This window comes from Polyodon spathula, chromosome 25 (genome assembly GCF_017654505.1).
Source record: "Polyodon spathula isolate WHYD16114869_AA chromosome 25, ASM1765450v1, whole genome shotgun sequence".
Taxonomy (NCBI): domain Eukaryota; kingdom Metazoa; phylum Chordata; class Actinopteri; order Acipenseriformes; family Polyodontidae; genus Polyodon; species Polyodon spathula.
This window is the reverse complement of record NC_054558.1, coordinates 12,492,707-12,509,397: the sequence shown is the minus strand read 5'-3', so window position 1 is coordinate 12,509,397 and position 16,691 is coordinate 12,492,707.

Sequence of the window (16,691 nt, the reverse complement as noted above, 5' to 3'; positions counted from 1 at the left end):
CGTCAGACTCTGAACAATAACACACAGAACAGAGACGCGGAGTGTGGTGAAGCTGAGCACTTGCTTGCACAACATTTAATAAATGAACAAACAGAAAATAAAAGTTTGAACAAAAACAGAACACTGCACTTGAGGCCAAAATAAACAAACAAGATGAATTAACACTAAACGAAAGAGACACTAACAAACAGCAGATGAACAGAGAAACACGTCGAGTTAAATTCATTTTTTACTTTGACTTATATTATTGTTACCTCCGTCTCCAATCCTATTCTCCACTCACCAAACACACAACCCCGAGGGAATGAAAACATGCTGCTTTTATGCAGCTGTACCGAGGCTCGATTGCTAATCAATCATTCAATTGGAGTCTCGGTACAACTGCACGTGAATTAATCTAGTGCAATTCCCCATGCTCACATATTATTAGGCTTTACTTGCACGTGAAGTGCTGTGCTATCCTCGTGCCTAAATACAAATATACATTTTAAATCACTCGTGTTCATAACCCATATTATATCCTGTGTACCAACTACAATACACCAACATTAACACACTACATGTAACGTGGCACTTTGCCACAATGGCTGATATAATGTAATTGTTAAAATGAATGACTATGAATGACCCTTCTGTGAACTTCATTCTTGCAAAGGCACATATCTATATTTTTTGGTTATGCAGTAAGTAATAACAAAAGAGTATGACATTTTGAAAATTTAGGATGACATTTTGAAACATAGCTCACTGAATACTACTCAAAATAAGAATATTCTATGGAAAACCTGACATACTCTATTACTAGCCTAGACTAAGTAAGACAGTAAAAGGATACATTCCTGTAACAGGGCGAGCAGACCTGTACAGTGTTTATTTTAGAAGGGGGCTTCCCCTCCGCCCCTGTACTGTGTTTTGTGTTTATTTATTATTTACTTTTGTTTACACATGAGGACGAACCGGTGTGTGTTTTGTTTGTTTATTATTTATTGTATGACAGCGTAGCTGTGCTTTTATTTGTGTTATTGTTTTGCAGCGTGGATGGGAAGCCCCATCCACATTATAAAATCCAGGCAGAAGGTGGCCATCTCCTGAATTAAGTGATTCATTTGTTGCTAATCGGGAGATGGTCACCTGTATAAATACCTGAAGCTCTCTGCACTCCGGTTGGCTGTACGGAGGAGAGCGAGCGAACGAGGAGAAAATAAATTTAAAACGATCTAGGATCAGTGAAAGCGATTGCCCAGCCTGACCTGGATCGTATTTGTTAGTATTATGTTCGAGATTTATTTTGTTTAATTGTTTTATTTTGCTGTGTGAACAGTGTTTATTTTTGTTTAAAAATGTTATTAATTTTTGTATTTAAAATAAAAAAGGCGCGTCTTTTTGTTGGAACTGCAGCTACCTGACCTGTGTGTGCTTTTTTCTGGTCTGAGTCACCGCAACGCCATTTCCTGCCACACTTCCTTCTTAATACAATTGAGACTGCATGTTGGAAATGTTGCTTAATTAACCCTCCTGTCATGTTCAGAATTTAGGATTTCTGTTTTGTTGCAATTTCAAACTAATTTAAACAGTATTAAATTGATTAACTGTTTTTATTTGCAAAGGTTTTATTCTTTTATGCTCTTTTAGTCCAGGAGCTGTGACAAAACTTATTTGACTGCCAAACTGGGAGCTCCTCATTTTGGAGTGTCTTTACCAGTGAGATGCTGTTGCAATACTGACAGTGAAAATTAGGCTCTGCTTGTGATATATATTATATAGTATATAATCATTATATATATATATATATATATATATATATACTATATATATATATATCAAATAAAAACACAAATTTTTTTATAGGTCCAGCCATCTCCAGCCATATCATAATAATAAAATAATAATAATAATAATAATAATAATAATAATAATAATAATAATAATAATAATAATAATAAATTGAAGAAGTGTGTTTTATTCCTGAACACAAATCTACATAGATAAATGCCATTGGTCACAGTGACCCGAAACATCTTATTTGTACACATGACCTGTAAAAAAAAAAAAAAAAAAAAAAAAAAAAAAAAAAAAACTCAAAGGTTCTATTTTCTGTAAATAAGTTCATGACGCCAACTTAGGAAAAGTCATAAAATATTGTATAGAAAATGAAAAGAAATATAGCATTTAAGCTAATTGGAAACTAGAGTCTGGTCAAATAGACCTGAAACCTAATAGGATGGTTTATATGAGGGAAGCTTAAATGAATGCTTTATTAAATAAAGCAAAAGCTCTGAAAACAGAGATGTTGCAAGATGAAGCTTGAAAATAATGTGACGCAAATCTGCCCCCAGAACAAAACTAATCGCAAATAAGTGAACTGGGCGTGTAGCTCTGTGCATACAGAAAGGCAGTCTGCTGAGGAGAACGAGAATGAGACAGAGATCAGTGCTTTGAAATCATCATCATTCATTCAAAACGTTGAGTTATTTCTATTTCATTCTTTCCAAAGGTGTCTGCGTTTATCTTCGTATCATTTGCAATGTGGATTGCATTTATTAACATATTCATTTTCAAACATAAAAAAATAAAGTTAAATACAAAGTAAGATACGTGTGTTTGAACTCAATGTGCATATAATACTGTCCGTTCCTTCTTTAGTTACACAGTAATATCATAGAAAGTAGACAGCCCATACCCAGAATATTTATTATTATTATTATTATTATTATTATTATTATTATTATTATTATTATTATTATTATTATTATTATTATTTCAATGTTTGTTTTAAAAAACATTTTGAAATCTGGTAATTACTACTCATTTGTTCTGTAGGGTTTCTTCTCATCTTTTCTATTGAAGGCGCATCGTGGAAACATGATAGCAGGCTGTGTGAAGTTAGCAGGATGTTATTTCTATGAAGCTGTATGTAGATTCTCACACTGTGGGGTTCAACGCACAGAGGAACACCAAAGAGTCTGAAAGCAGCACTTGGGTTATCTGCAGATCGAATGTCTTCTTGTTCTTATTATGCTTCGCTGAAATTCGATTTCTGAAGCGTGCTGGAACACTTGTAGCATCCATGTATTCATGATATAGGATTTGGGGGGCTAGGTTGTGATTTTGAATGTACCAGAATAGAGATGGCACAGTAGCGTCTTTATAAGAACAGGGTATAGTGGTATTTCCTTCTTCTTTTACTATTAAAACTGAAGACTGGTTCACTGACTGTCTCTGAGATGTTTCTAAAGTAAAACACAAAAACAGGGTACAATTAATAATACAAATACATGTTCATCAAGCAGTAAGTAATGTATCTGAATCAATCATAATACCCATTGAGACACAGAGAAGCAGGGCTGTGTATAGAACTCGGCGCATCATTGCATTCTCCATGCTCCACTCATGTCTCGTGAACCCCTCTCTAGATAACGGGTGGGAATAAAAGAGCTTGTTTATAAACCTGGGCTGTACTTTTCTCAATGACACACCCCTTTCCAAATTAACATATGTTCTGAAACAATTTAGAAATGCAGATAAATAAGTAATTCAAATACCTTGTTTATCTTGTACAGTTTGCTCACCACACCTTTGACATACAGATTAATTCTGACTACTAATAACGTTTTTAATTTTGTCTGAGGCATCCACTTCCTGTAAACCACTAATTGCTTCAATCAAAACATTACAATAAAAATGGAAAACAGCACTCTGCTGAGCAGTGGGGTTAACATGAAATTAGCCGTTGTTCATTTTGCAATGTTTTAAATTAATTTTAAACGTTTTTGTTTTGTTTTTAGTATTACTACATTGAGTGTTTTATGGATACATTAGCTGTAATGTAGAGCAAACAATACACCACTCGTGTGTGACTATAATCAGGTATGTAAGTTGTATATTGTTTATGCAGTGGGAGAAATATAAGACTACAGCTATGGCCTAAAAATCATTGCATCACCCTATAGAATGAACAATCTCAGAACACACATGGAAACTGCCCCGTTGTCTCTAATACATGTCAACACAATACCTGGCACTTCCCTGGGAGAAACCAGAACCCTGCTACTCGAAATGAGTCACACATGCTGCAGAAGTCACAACCAGTCCAGTAGTCACCTCTATGCAGGTAGATTCTGCATTGGCACATCTAGGTTTCATTGCTATAAACATGATCAGACTGAGATTGCTGAATCCAGGTTGAGATCATGACGCTTCCAATTGTAAATGTGTAAAGTGTTTCAGTTGTACAAGCCAGCCCTCGCTGTGGTGTGTCAGCTCAGAGTTATTCATAACAGAGGAAAGCGGTCACAGTGAAACTGTAGGGTACACTGCTCACTGTATTTTATTTTTCTAGATTTTGGAAATGTGTGTTAAAGTATAGTATCCCTGCTACAGATACAAACTCATACAATAATACTGGTGTCAGTGCTGGAGCTGCTACAGATACAAACTCATACAATAATACTGGTGTCAGTGCTGGAGCTGCTACAGATACAAACTCATACAATAATACTGGTGTCAGTGCTGGAGCCACTACAGATACAAACTCATACAATAATACTGGTGTCAGTGCTGGAGCTTTATTGCAGAAGAGGGGAGCCTCATTCAGCGCATTGGAAATTCAGAGCAGCGTCACCTCCTGGTAAAATATATCAGTTTGTAAGCAGCTGCTTGTGTTTCAGTGGCAGGTAGTTTTTGTACAGTGCTGGACGGGTTTCTGTCCCTGTGGGACTCAGGGCGCAGTAGTACACGGCTGAGTCTGTCACTTCAGTGTCTATCAGTTTCAGAAACACGTGTTTATTGTCTTTATCAAGCTCTGCAGAGACTCGGTGATCTTCCTCGTTAGCTTTAGATACAGCTCCCGTTTCAAAGCTCATCAGCAGGTACTCCAAAGCCTGTCTGGAATTCTGGCGATACCATTGCAAATTCTGTACAGCACCCGTGTAGCTGCATTGGAGGCTCACGTTATCTCCTTGTTTAACATTTTCCACACCGGATAGTGGAGTAATTGTGTTTCCAAAACCTTCTTCTGTAGAAATAAAATAAAGAAAACACTCTAAATTATAATCTTCAGTCTATGCCTTTTTCAACACGGCACTTCTATAAATCAGAACGGTCAACCATTATAAGGAACTGACACATCAGGTTATTTTCTCTGTAGAGTCATTAGTGCTTTAATATTGACGGTACACAAGCACCTTCATTTAATTTCTCATTGCCTATCTTGATCATCAGACTTACCTAATAGAAGTGTACAGAACAGTAAAGTGATGAGCGCCATTCTCACCCGTGACAATACCAGAGGGTCTGTGACAGCCCTCCCTATGCGCGAGGTTAGGAAGCACTCTGGACAGTGCTCTCAGCTGTGTATGATGTCACATTGAAGGCGTGTCAAACAGTTTGAGGTCACACCAGTAGAGTGTGTGTCGTGATGTCTGGGAGACACAAAAGCAAAAGCACATGGATTAATAATGGTGTGAATAACTTTAGAAAAACAAACGCATCAAAAAGAGAGACAGTTAATGAAGGTACAGTAATGGAGAAAATGGATACGAAGAGTAGACTAACTGTGACATACAAACACCAGCTTTCAAGACAATAGCAGTCTCTTCTTCAGGACGAAATCCACAGAAACAGCTTCGACAACATTGTCTTATAAGATGCTTGTGTGTTATGAGGCTGGCGGCACCTAGACTAACACATGATATAAGATGTTTGTGTGTTTATGACGCTAGCAGCACCCAGATTAACACATCAATTGTCCCTGTCGTCTGCCGAGCATGGTGCTGCGCTGGTCTCTATCTGCGATACTGAATCGTCATGCTAACTAAACGAGTAAAACGAGACTTTCAAATCAGTTGTCTTTTCTGTTATTAGCGTATCTTTACTGGCAACATAAGCACTGCTCATATATAACAGTTTTGTGATTGCTGTGTATCTTGCGTTCTTGTGTTTCTTAATTTGTACTCCGGTTACAGATATGCAGTTTGTTTGTTTTTGTATTCCTTTTAATCTATGTATGAAAAAGTGGCACATCATGATGGTTTGTTTGTAGTGTTTACAGACAAGCTGAGGCTGCAGTCACACAGAACGAGCAGCAGACTACAGGCGTCTCTTTTTCATCAACACCGCAGACACGTTTTTGTCAGCAGCTCAAGCCTGCCTCCTTCACTGTGGGCCTCAGAGCGCAATAGAAAACGGCAGAGTCTCGCATCTGTATCCCGCTGATGTTTAAATACGTGTATTTATTCGGCGCTTCAAGTAAAGCCGAGAATCGATCTTCAACACCTGGTGCCTTATCCCCATCTTCAGTCCCTCCAGCTAGTCTGTACCGCTGGAGAATGTATTTGACTCGCTCTCCCGGGTCCTGACGGTACCACTGCAGGTATATGCTGCTGGAAGCTGAATGGGTAAAATTGCAGTGTATTGTAACCGACTGGTCTTCTTGTGCATGCAAGGCAGCAGGCCATTGTGTAACAGAGTCTCGATCTTCAAAACTGGAACCTGTGGAACGGGAACATGAGATGATTTTAGGCTACAACACAACAGCGTGAGGTCAGAATTATTATTTTGTAAATTGTTATTATAAAGAGGCCTACAATGTAGCAGTACAGTGAGATATTGTACCTATAATTCCAAGAAGTGTGCACAGAAGAAGAAGCAGGTCCATGTCTGCAGGCACTCTGCAGTATTGAATTAGTGCAGTGATGGATATCGATGAGGGGTCTGTGTATTCGTCTGTTTAAACCTGTTATTCTAACTGAGATACTCAGTGCACTGCATGTGTATGCTGGCTCATTTCCTTTTGCTGGGATGACCTGATTTTACTGAAATGAGTGTACTGTACCGCCACCTACTGGCTGAAAATAACACCTCATGCAAGTAAATTCTATTACATATGATTTGGTTAAAAGAGCGAGTCGCTAGTTATTATCTCATTTTAAAATGGCTTGGATTATTTAAGTGCTGTGATTGGCTGAACAAGATCACATGACCGTGCGGTTTTAACTTATCTGATCTATTAATATTACTATGCCTTATTATTAATAATTATCCAAATAGTGTTACTGTAGGTAAAAATGTCAACGTACAACTGACGGAGCATTTAAATCACTCAACAATCTCTTTTTTATTCATCTCTGTCACTAAGAATTACAGACAAAAAGGCAAATATACTTATTTATATTTATTTAGTCGGAGAACAGAACAAAGAAAACTCCGAGGCAAGCAGTAGCAGTAACACTTCAAAAGCCATCTGAGGAATCACCACGCAAGTCTCACTCAGCATGTAATATCTATATTGGGCTTTTAAACGAGGTCGGGTTCGGAATAGAATTCTATTGTTCTCGCACGGACGGGAATGACTGTGCAAACCGACATGGAGCTCGTTTAGTACACATGTCATCTAATGCTGGTTTCCAATCTCGGGAAATTATGCCGGTTACCGACATCGGTGTGAAAACAGCCTCAGAGATTATTGGTCAGCTTCTCTGGAAGACTGAAAAGCCTGAGTAGGATCATTTCCCCTCCCTCGAGTGCCAGTGCAATGCAGTGTTTGGCTGTTCCATGAATCCTCCCTCAGATGTGGGAAATCAGTCTGCTTTCAATTCCCAAATATTGAAAATGTTACGATAAATGGCAATGTTCAATGTAATGTTTATGGCAAAATAAATAAATAAATAAATAAATAAATAAATAAATATATAAAAACAAATTATACAATGAAACAATCTTCAGGGACTATTTTTTTCTCAGTGGAATGATAAATAATAATTTCCTTATTTGTTTTCTTTAAAAAAGCCAGTTTGTGTAATTTTGTTTTTTTAAGTATACATTTTATAAGTGAAATAACCAACTCCAGGGTGTGCAGTAAGACAATTCTTACCACACTTCCTAGGTGGTTGAAAGCACAACCAGGGCGTGCAGTAAGAATTGCCTTACTGCACACCCTGTCGTGGGTTATTTCCATATAAATCCCTGTCTATATATTTTAATAAAATGTACTGTGTAGAATAGGATAATCCATGTTAGTACATCAACAACAAAAAAGGTAATATACATGTGATTTTAAAATAATAATAATAATAATAATAATAATAATAATAATAATAATAATAATAATAATAAAATAATAATAATAATAATAACTCAGTTATTCAGCTCTACAGAACTATGAACTCTGAGCAGTTAATAATGAGCAGGTTTATTCATTCACCTGTTTCATTAAGTTTGGGTCTGGTGTTTGGTCTTCAGCTGTATCTTAAGCCTAATATTACATGTTGCAATGGCTGTGTTTGCTCTTACCCAGTAATACACAGTACAATATTTAGAATGATGAGTCTGCCAACATGGTCTTGTCACAAGAGGGCAGTATAGACATTTGTCAAACAGTTCACCCATAATTAAAGTGACCATAATTTTATTCTGTGACTCATATCAACCAACAATGAAACAGCACAGCTACAGAGCCAGTAAGAACAATAATGTGTATGTTGCAATGCATAAGAACCACTACACATGAAATTAAACTTGGTGTATTGTGCCTCCACATATCTACTCTCAATATCACATACTGTACAGGCACCTCTGCATTCCCTTCTGTGTCACTGTGTTTGTCTTTTGCTAAATATCTGTAAGGGACATCACTCATGGGATGGCCTTTTATGAGATGCCTGGTGTTTGAGAAGTGTAACTATCAGGGATACAGATCTGGTGTTGTGCCTCTTCATGAACAGACTTCAGTTCATCCTTTATTGCAGGAAGGATTTTAGAGGAAGGGGGTTTATGTGTTGCTCCATCTATAACAATATATAGTTTATAGTTTAGAGAAAGTTCTTCAGTGATATGGGTTGTTTTAAAATCATCCCTCTACAATGCTACAATGCAGGAGTAAAACACACCATGTTGTTTAGAAGCACATTGTAATGTTTTTAATAATCCTGATAATAATGTTAGATATCAATTTCAAGTGCAAGGTGGAAGAAAGCGCTTCTACTATCTTTGCAGATACTGTGGGTATGAAGTGCTGGGTGCACCTGCAAAGCTTGTCCATTCATGCAATTCATGGCTTTGTCTCATCAACACAACTGTCTACTGTCTTATCTAATGTTACTGGACTGCACTTTGGTACATTCAGAATAAAGGGGTTTCTATCGTTAAAATAAAATATATTTTCAATAAAACAGCAGGGTCAAATTTTAGAGATGCATGGTACATAGCTTATTTCTGTCTCTAGAGGAAAACTGAGTGCATGTATTATTATTATTATTATTATTATTATTATTATTATTATTATTATTATAGTTATTGCCCACATGTGTACTTGCGCTCTTGTGCCAATATTCTTTGTAAACATAAACCCAGTTGAATACTTGTTACAGTGGCTGTGTTTACAAAGACGTTTGACCCACAGAATGGAACGTTAACTTTCTAGAATGTAGATGTCATCACAACATCATTGTACTATAGTCTTCTAGATTTTGGAAATGTATTTTCCAAGAGTGGAACACCTGGGTTGGGTAGGACAGTGACTGATATGATTAACATCCTCCCATGGGTCAAAATGCATCAAGTTCAAGTGACAAACTGAAGAATCATGTCAATTGAAGAATTTTATAATATATATATATATATATATATATATATATATATATATATATATATATATATATATATATATATATATAATATATATATATATTCAATTTGTTTGGTTAAAATAACTTTCTTGTTTATATTGGTATCTACAGAATTAGCAATACTGTTCGGCTGCTGGAGTTGAGCTCAGCTGAGAAATAGGCTGGAAACTCACTTGAGGGATCACTAAGATACTGGTTGGTTTGCAGCATATATTCAGGAGATTCCCCAGGGCTTTGATTATATATAGATATATAGTATAGATATTAGTTGCTGTCTGTTGTATTATACTGACAGGTTAGTAATGGCTCATTCCCTTCAGGTGTCAATATCTCAGCTGGAAACTGTGCCACTGAATCTCCAAGACGTCTCTCTGAAATACAGTTCAATAAATACATGTTAAAGATATGGAATATGTGTGTGCTCCTATGTGAATAATGGGAGTATTTGAAATGAACCCAAACCCTGCATACACACCTATCAGAATGAGCAGAAGAGCTGTAGTGAGAACACTGTGCTGCTGATTTCCTCACCCCATGCTCGGTGCCTGTGTGAGTGCAGAATGAGGAGAGCTCAAGAACTGCAGTGTTGGAAGATGAGACAGAAGCTGCACACGTGACCGATGATGCAGGTGAGAACTATTCCACACTGGAGTGTTCACTTGAGACATGATGATATGAAACGACACGAGTGATGTGCACTTGAAGCAGCTGCAGTGTGAAGCAGGAATACTTTACCAAATAATAGCGCTATTTATAATTAGTAGAATGAAAATAGAATGCTTTGGTGTTGATTGTGCAAGTCCAGCTCCATGAGGTACTTATTTTGATTGCAATCTGATCCACTCTGAGTGACGGCACGCTTTAATTGTATTTGGCATCGCAGCCTTGAGAAAACTATACATTAGCCAGATTTTACTAAACGCTTGTCAATTTCATTATCAGAATGGAAAAGTTTTCAATAATTATCAGAATTGAAAAGTTAACAGCAAATTATTTAAACCTATTTAACAATTTAGCTGCAATTCCTGGCATTGAGATAAAGGGAAGTAGAATATTTCTTTTTAGTTCTTTACATCTTTGTTTTCAGGGACAGGTAAGTATTCAAGTGACCGGACAACAGCTCATCACACTGACAAGTCCACGGGCTGCAGTCCGAGTGAAGGTCCAGCCTCACAACATTGAATGAAAGGATCAATGCATTATTGTTGTATTGATACAGCTTGTCTGCTCTTCTGTGAATGTTTTCAACACTGCATTGCAAAGGGCAATGTCTCCCTGTATATATTATTTCAAATGAAGGCTCACAAGGAAACAATAGCAGTAGTTTCACTGTCGTGCCTATACGGGTCAGGATTGTCTTCAAAGTGGAGTGTCAGAGACGTTATTGCATGCTGATTGGCTGAATGAAGAGTGAAGAAAAAATAACTTGACAAAATAACTACCACAAAAAAACCCTCTACTACAACAGAAAAATAACTGAAGAAATAATCATCCGTGTTGCATTAAGATTGCAGTGTGTGTTCTCTTTATTAACTGGTAAAGCACATTCTATTGGTATGGATCCATTGTGATGTTGTAAGCCATGATATATTGTTTCTTGCTCTTGTTATTCTCAGAACTAAGATCACACATCAGGGAATGATTGAGGTGGAGCATTTGCAGAGTGTTCAGCACAGGGGTGTGTTCAGTGGCGTCTTCACATCCGGTGCCTTCACATCACTTTGACACGTTAATGAAGTCCTGTATCAAACACGTGTTTATTATATTATATTGTTCATTGTGGTTCACCATAACCTTTTCTCTTATTCTACTTCTATGAACAGGAAACACATTTCCAAAGAGTGCAGAGAAGAAAGCGACTCATAATGCAAACAGTTTGCCTGCACTGAAACCACTTCCTTTATAACGGACTCATGCCAATGGTAGTGTGTGGAAGCAGTTCAACACGACTTTCTTTCATCTTTTACCAGGTCATGGGTCTGTTCCTGTTAGTGCTGACAGAGTTTTTGTACAGCGTCCCAATGAGTTTCACAGTGTGCTATCCTCAGAGCACAGTGATAGATTGCTGTGTCGCTCAGAGCAAGTTTGGAAATGGTGATTGCAGTAGAAGAGCTGTCTGCTGTAGAAGTGAACTGGCTTTTAGCAAATTCTACAGTGTGGGAATAGCTACTCCATGCACCAGCTCCTTTATACAGTATGAATGAAAGGGCTTGGTTTGAGTTCTTCCGATACCAATAGAGAAGGACATCATTCGTACTTGCAGTAAAAGAGCAGCTGAGGGTTACTGACTCTCCTTCTGTACTGGACTCTGCTGTCTGCTGAGGACTGATGGAATCCCCGCTTGTCATGACTGAACATTGAGGAGAAAAAGAAAATTTAATAGACAGTGAATAATAATAATAATAATAATAATAATAATAATAATAATAATAATAATAATAATAATAATAATAATAATAATAATCATTCTTGTTGTGTTGAAATTACCTGGCAGGATAATAAACATACACATGATTAATGTATCCATTTTAGCTCAGTGCTGATTTCTTTAAGAACTGAATAGAAAGGTTCTGTCTCTGTGTTGATTCTGGTGCTTTTCTCTTCACAATGCTGCTCTGATATAATCTGCTTAGAGGTTTTGAACGTCAAATGTCTGTAACCAATCAGCAAAGACAAATGGTAACATGTGATGTAAATGTGCTGTAATCATGTAATTATGTGGTTCATAGTTGTGGTTACCATTTTCTTTTATCAACACCTTCATTAGCAGTTAACTGGATGCAAGTCAAAGAGGTTTCAATTCTTCGTATACTAACTGCAGTCGCCCTATCCACTCTCCAATGAACCTTCCCAGAACTCAGGAAATCCGGCACTCACCACATTATAATGTGCACTGCGGTTACCCTTCTACACAGAAGAGCTGTCACTGGAAATGCCATCAGTATTGTAATTACCAGCCTCTCTACACTCCAGGGTTTTTGTATGGGTTGGGCTCTGCTTTGTATCACAGTGCTGGTTCTACTGCACAGTAGTAGATGGCAGAATCAGACACTGAAGGCTGTATTGTCAGGGAGCCAGTTTTAGATGAGGTATCTACTGCTGGTTTATATTTCCCTGAATAGTCTCCATACGTTGAACCGTCTCTTGTGGCTTCATTTATATATTTTAAACCCTGGTTGAGATCTTGTTTATACCATTTCATTGCCCAAAAGCTGCTGATCTGATATCGACAGTTTATCTGAACTGACTCTCCTTCTGAAACTCGTTGTGAATCAGGGCTTTGAGTCACCTGGTCTTCACTGTGCACACCTGAAACAAAAGAGAAGCTTATGAACGAAATACATTAATTCATGAATTCATTATATTGCTGTAAGCGTTGTATGTACCTGACAGAATTAGACAAACAGCTAAGTATTTAAACATTGTAACACATGGAAAACAATATATAATTAGTTAGTTTGTGAAGTCTTGGGCGTTCTAAATGTTTGCCATGAAATGGTCTTGATTTTATTACACAGTATACTTCCTGTGGTAACTGTCACACCAATCATCACAGTTCATTCACCCTCAATTACCACAAGGTCATGTGATCAGTGACAGACACACAGCAACACAGAAGCTGATTTTTAAACTCAGAGCGAGCGAGTGACAGAGAAATAAGGATGTGATGGACTATTTTATTGTATTAATTAATAAGTAGATTCAAATGTATTTCTATGGACCCTTTCTTTCCATTGTATGACATGTGTAATCATTCTGAGTGGTATTAAAGATCCTTTTTTCATTCTCAAGTAACAGCTCCCATTGGAAAGTAAGCGAGGAGGAGCTAATATTGCAGACTGTGGCAATCCAGTCGCTGTCTAAACCTTTGAAATCTTCATGTTTGCAAATGGAAGCTTCTTGGTTTCATGGAGAAAGGTAATACAAGGCCAATGTGTGCTATCGTGCAGTAGAATATTCCATTATTTTCCAAACTATAATGTATTCATTTACATAATAGTATTTTCAATCTTTTAACAGTTTAATTTCGACTAGTTTGCTGATATATACGTTTTGAAGACACATATTGACTATTGTAAACTAGTCTATGACTATGATTATTTTGATAATATATTGTTTGCATTGAAAAGTTATGATTATATTTCTTGCAATAGCTAATACTGCAGAGCTGTCTAATAAGACTCCTAATAAATAAATAATACAATCATATTTGTGTTTGTAATGTTGTTTTATTTGTTGTAATTGAATTGCAGAGAATGTATTATTGGGCAGTGCAGCAGCATCGCAGAATGAGCTGACTGACTGGCAATCCTGGCCTGTTGAAAACAAGATGATATAATGATTACTTTGTTCATGAATGATAATGAAATTGAAAACCTGTTTTTTCTCAAGTGTGTTTGTGAATGTCACTCACCAAGACAAAAGCAAAGCAGAAAAAAAGTTCCACACGTGTTCCTCATTCTTGAATTGTTCCATCCACAAGTAAAAATGCTCCTGACAGACAGACAGCCTGAGCTGTGGGTGGAGCCCTGCACAATGTTACATCAGAATAAGGCACTGAAGAAAGCAAGCAAGTAAGCAAGCAAGCTTTTTTCATTTTCTGTACATTGGGGTTGATATAAGGATAGGCGTAGTGCAAACAATTGCGGCTGCAAAGTCCAAATCGACAAGCGGCCAGGAAATGCACTGCTGCCTATTTAAGATTAAGAACAGTGGAAATTACTCAGCACACACAAGTAATGATCTGCAATCATGATAACGATGGTCGCAGTGGTCGCTGCCTGTGCATCGAGCTGTTTAGTGGCTGCACTCACATCCCAGAGCTGAGGTGAGTTTAGAGTAAGACAATCAAACATACAAAAAAAAAATGTGAATGGAAAGGCAGCAAAGTCCTCTTGGTGCACGGAAAAGAAAAGAAAAATGTTCTGAGGAGCAGCTGAGAGTCCTTATGGCTGAGGTCACTCAGCATGAAACTGAGTTATTTGGAAAAGCCTCAGCCAGCATCAATTATGCCAACAAAGAGGTCATATGGTCCTCTATAGTAGAGAAAGTCAGTGCTGTTGTGTTACAAGGAGGACAGTCAACCATGTGATGAAAAGGTGAAATTCAGCTATTAGTTCTAGGATGAGCTGTGAAGTGAGACGATAATGCCACCACATCTTCCGACATCCCAAACAAAGTGACCCTGGTTTGAATATGCAGTTCTTCTCTGTCTTGCTCTTCTCTGAAGATTTTCTTCCTTCTCCTCAACAAGAGCCAAGCATCACCACATCAGGAAATGCAAACAGCAGCCGTCCTAAGCCAGTGACATGTCTCTGCAGGTGTGTGCTTTTATACAGCTTTAATTACTCGCTTCTACATGGTTTGCAAGATGCTTACATCTCATTATAATGTTTGTGCCTCTTAGTATTCCAGATAGCCATCCAATTCCATACTCTTTTCTTCATTTGAATACATGTCAATATTATTTTGTCTGCAATATGGGTGTTTTGCAGCCACACATCACTTTGCATGTATCCTTACATCAGCCCCTTTATGACCTGTGTTTGTGTACACCCACATTTTTTTGGAAATTCATAAAGAAATTGTTATAGACAATTTATGTACCATAGTTATAATTAGTACATCGTGAAAAGGTGTTTTTTTTTTTTTCCTTAAATTCTTGAAATTCTGCATTATGCTCAAGCTTCATTCATTCCCTTCTCCGGATATTAAGCTGTAATACACTTTTGGTTTCTGTGTAATAACATTATGCTGCAATGCATATTTTTTTGAATTTATTATAAGAGTTTACATTCATTTAAAATATTTTACATTAAAGAGTAAAAGCTATCTAATGAACACATGTTGATTTGAAATTGCAGTCGGTCAATATGACCAGAAACATACCAGCTGTACCTACATTCTGAACATACTAGGAGGGTTCAATAGATTCACATTGAGTGCTTTCAGCAGGGAGCTGCGCTGGTCGCTGTTCATGGGACTCAACTGGGTCTGACAAGGAACTGCATTGGGCTAAAGGGCTTGAGGGATGTATCTCTGAATGTATTTCACACTCTATGCTATTATTGTATTGTCATCTCCTTATTGCTGGTATGTGCCTTGTTGTTTAATGAGGGAAGCATTGTCTGATTGTGAATATCGAGCTTCAAACACTGACAATTCATTGTCCTACACTGCCCCTATTGGGAATTCATTTCAATTGCAAGGTAAAAGAGAGATTATGTAATAGTCAAGGAAGCCTAGAAATTAGCAGTCCTGTGAAATAAGATACAAAAAACAATCTATAAAACTTTACGCAGTATCTGAAAACTATGGAGCGCCATTTGTGCCAAATCTATCCGGTCGTTAGTTTGTCAATCTGTTTGTTACTTTGTGAATTTTTGAATATGTGAATTTGTCAATTTATCCAGCAATTCATCCATAAATTTGTCAATTCATACAGTAATTCATAAACATATTTGTTAGTTCATCTAATAATTAATTAATTAATTTGTCAATTCACTAATATGAAAGGCTGTACAGACCTGCACAGTGCGAGATTGACAGTTGGAAGTTTATCTGGTTGTTGGGAAATTGGTCTGGTTGTTTGGAAATTTGCAGGTCTGTACAGCCTTTCATATTAGTGAATTGACTAATTAATTAATTAATTATTAGATGAATTAACAAATACGTTTACAAATTACTGTATGAATTAACAAATGTATGGACGAATTGCTGGACAAATTTACCAATTTACGAATTGACAAACACATTAAAAAACAAATCGATGAATTCACAAATTAACAAACACATTGACAAATTCACTAATTGACAAATGGATTGACAAACAAATCCACAAACTAACGGCCGGATAGTTTTGGCACAAATAGCGCGCCATAGAAAACACTGAGGTAGCAAGGCAGTATTTCCTAAAAATAATGTGAAGTTTGTTAATGGTGAGTTGTACGTGTTGTGTGCAAGTGGATATGGGGTCTGGCTAGTTTGTTTAAAAATGTCTTTATTTAACACTTTATATACATGTCTATTAAAAGATGTTTGTCTTTTTAATGCATTAAATACATGTCA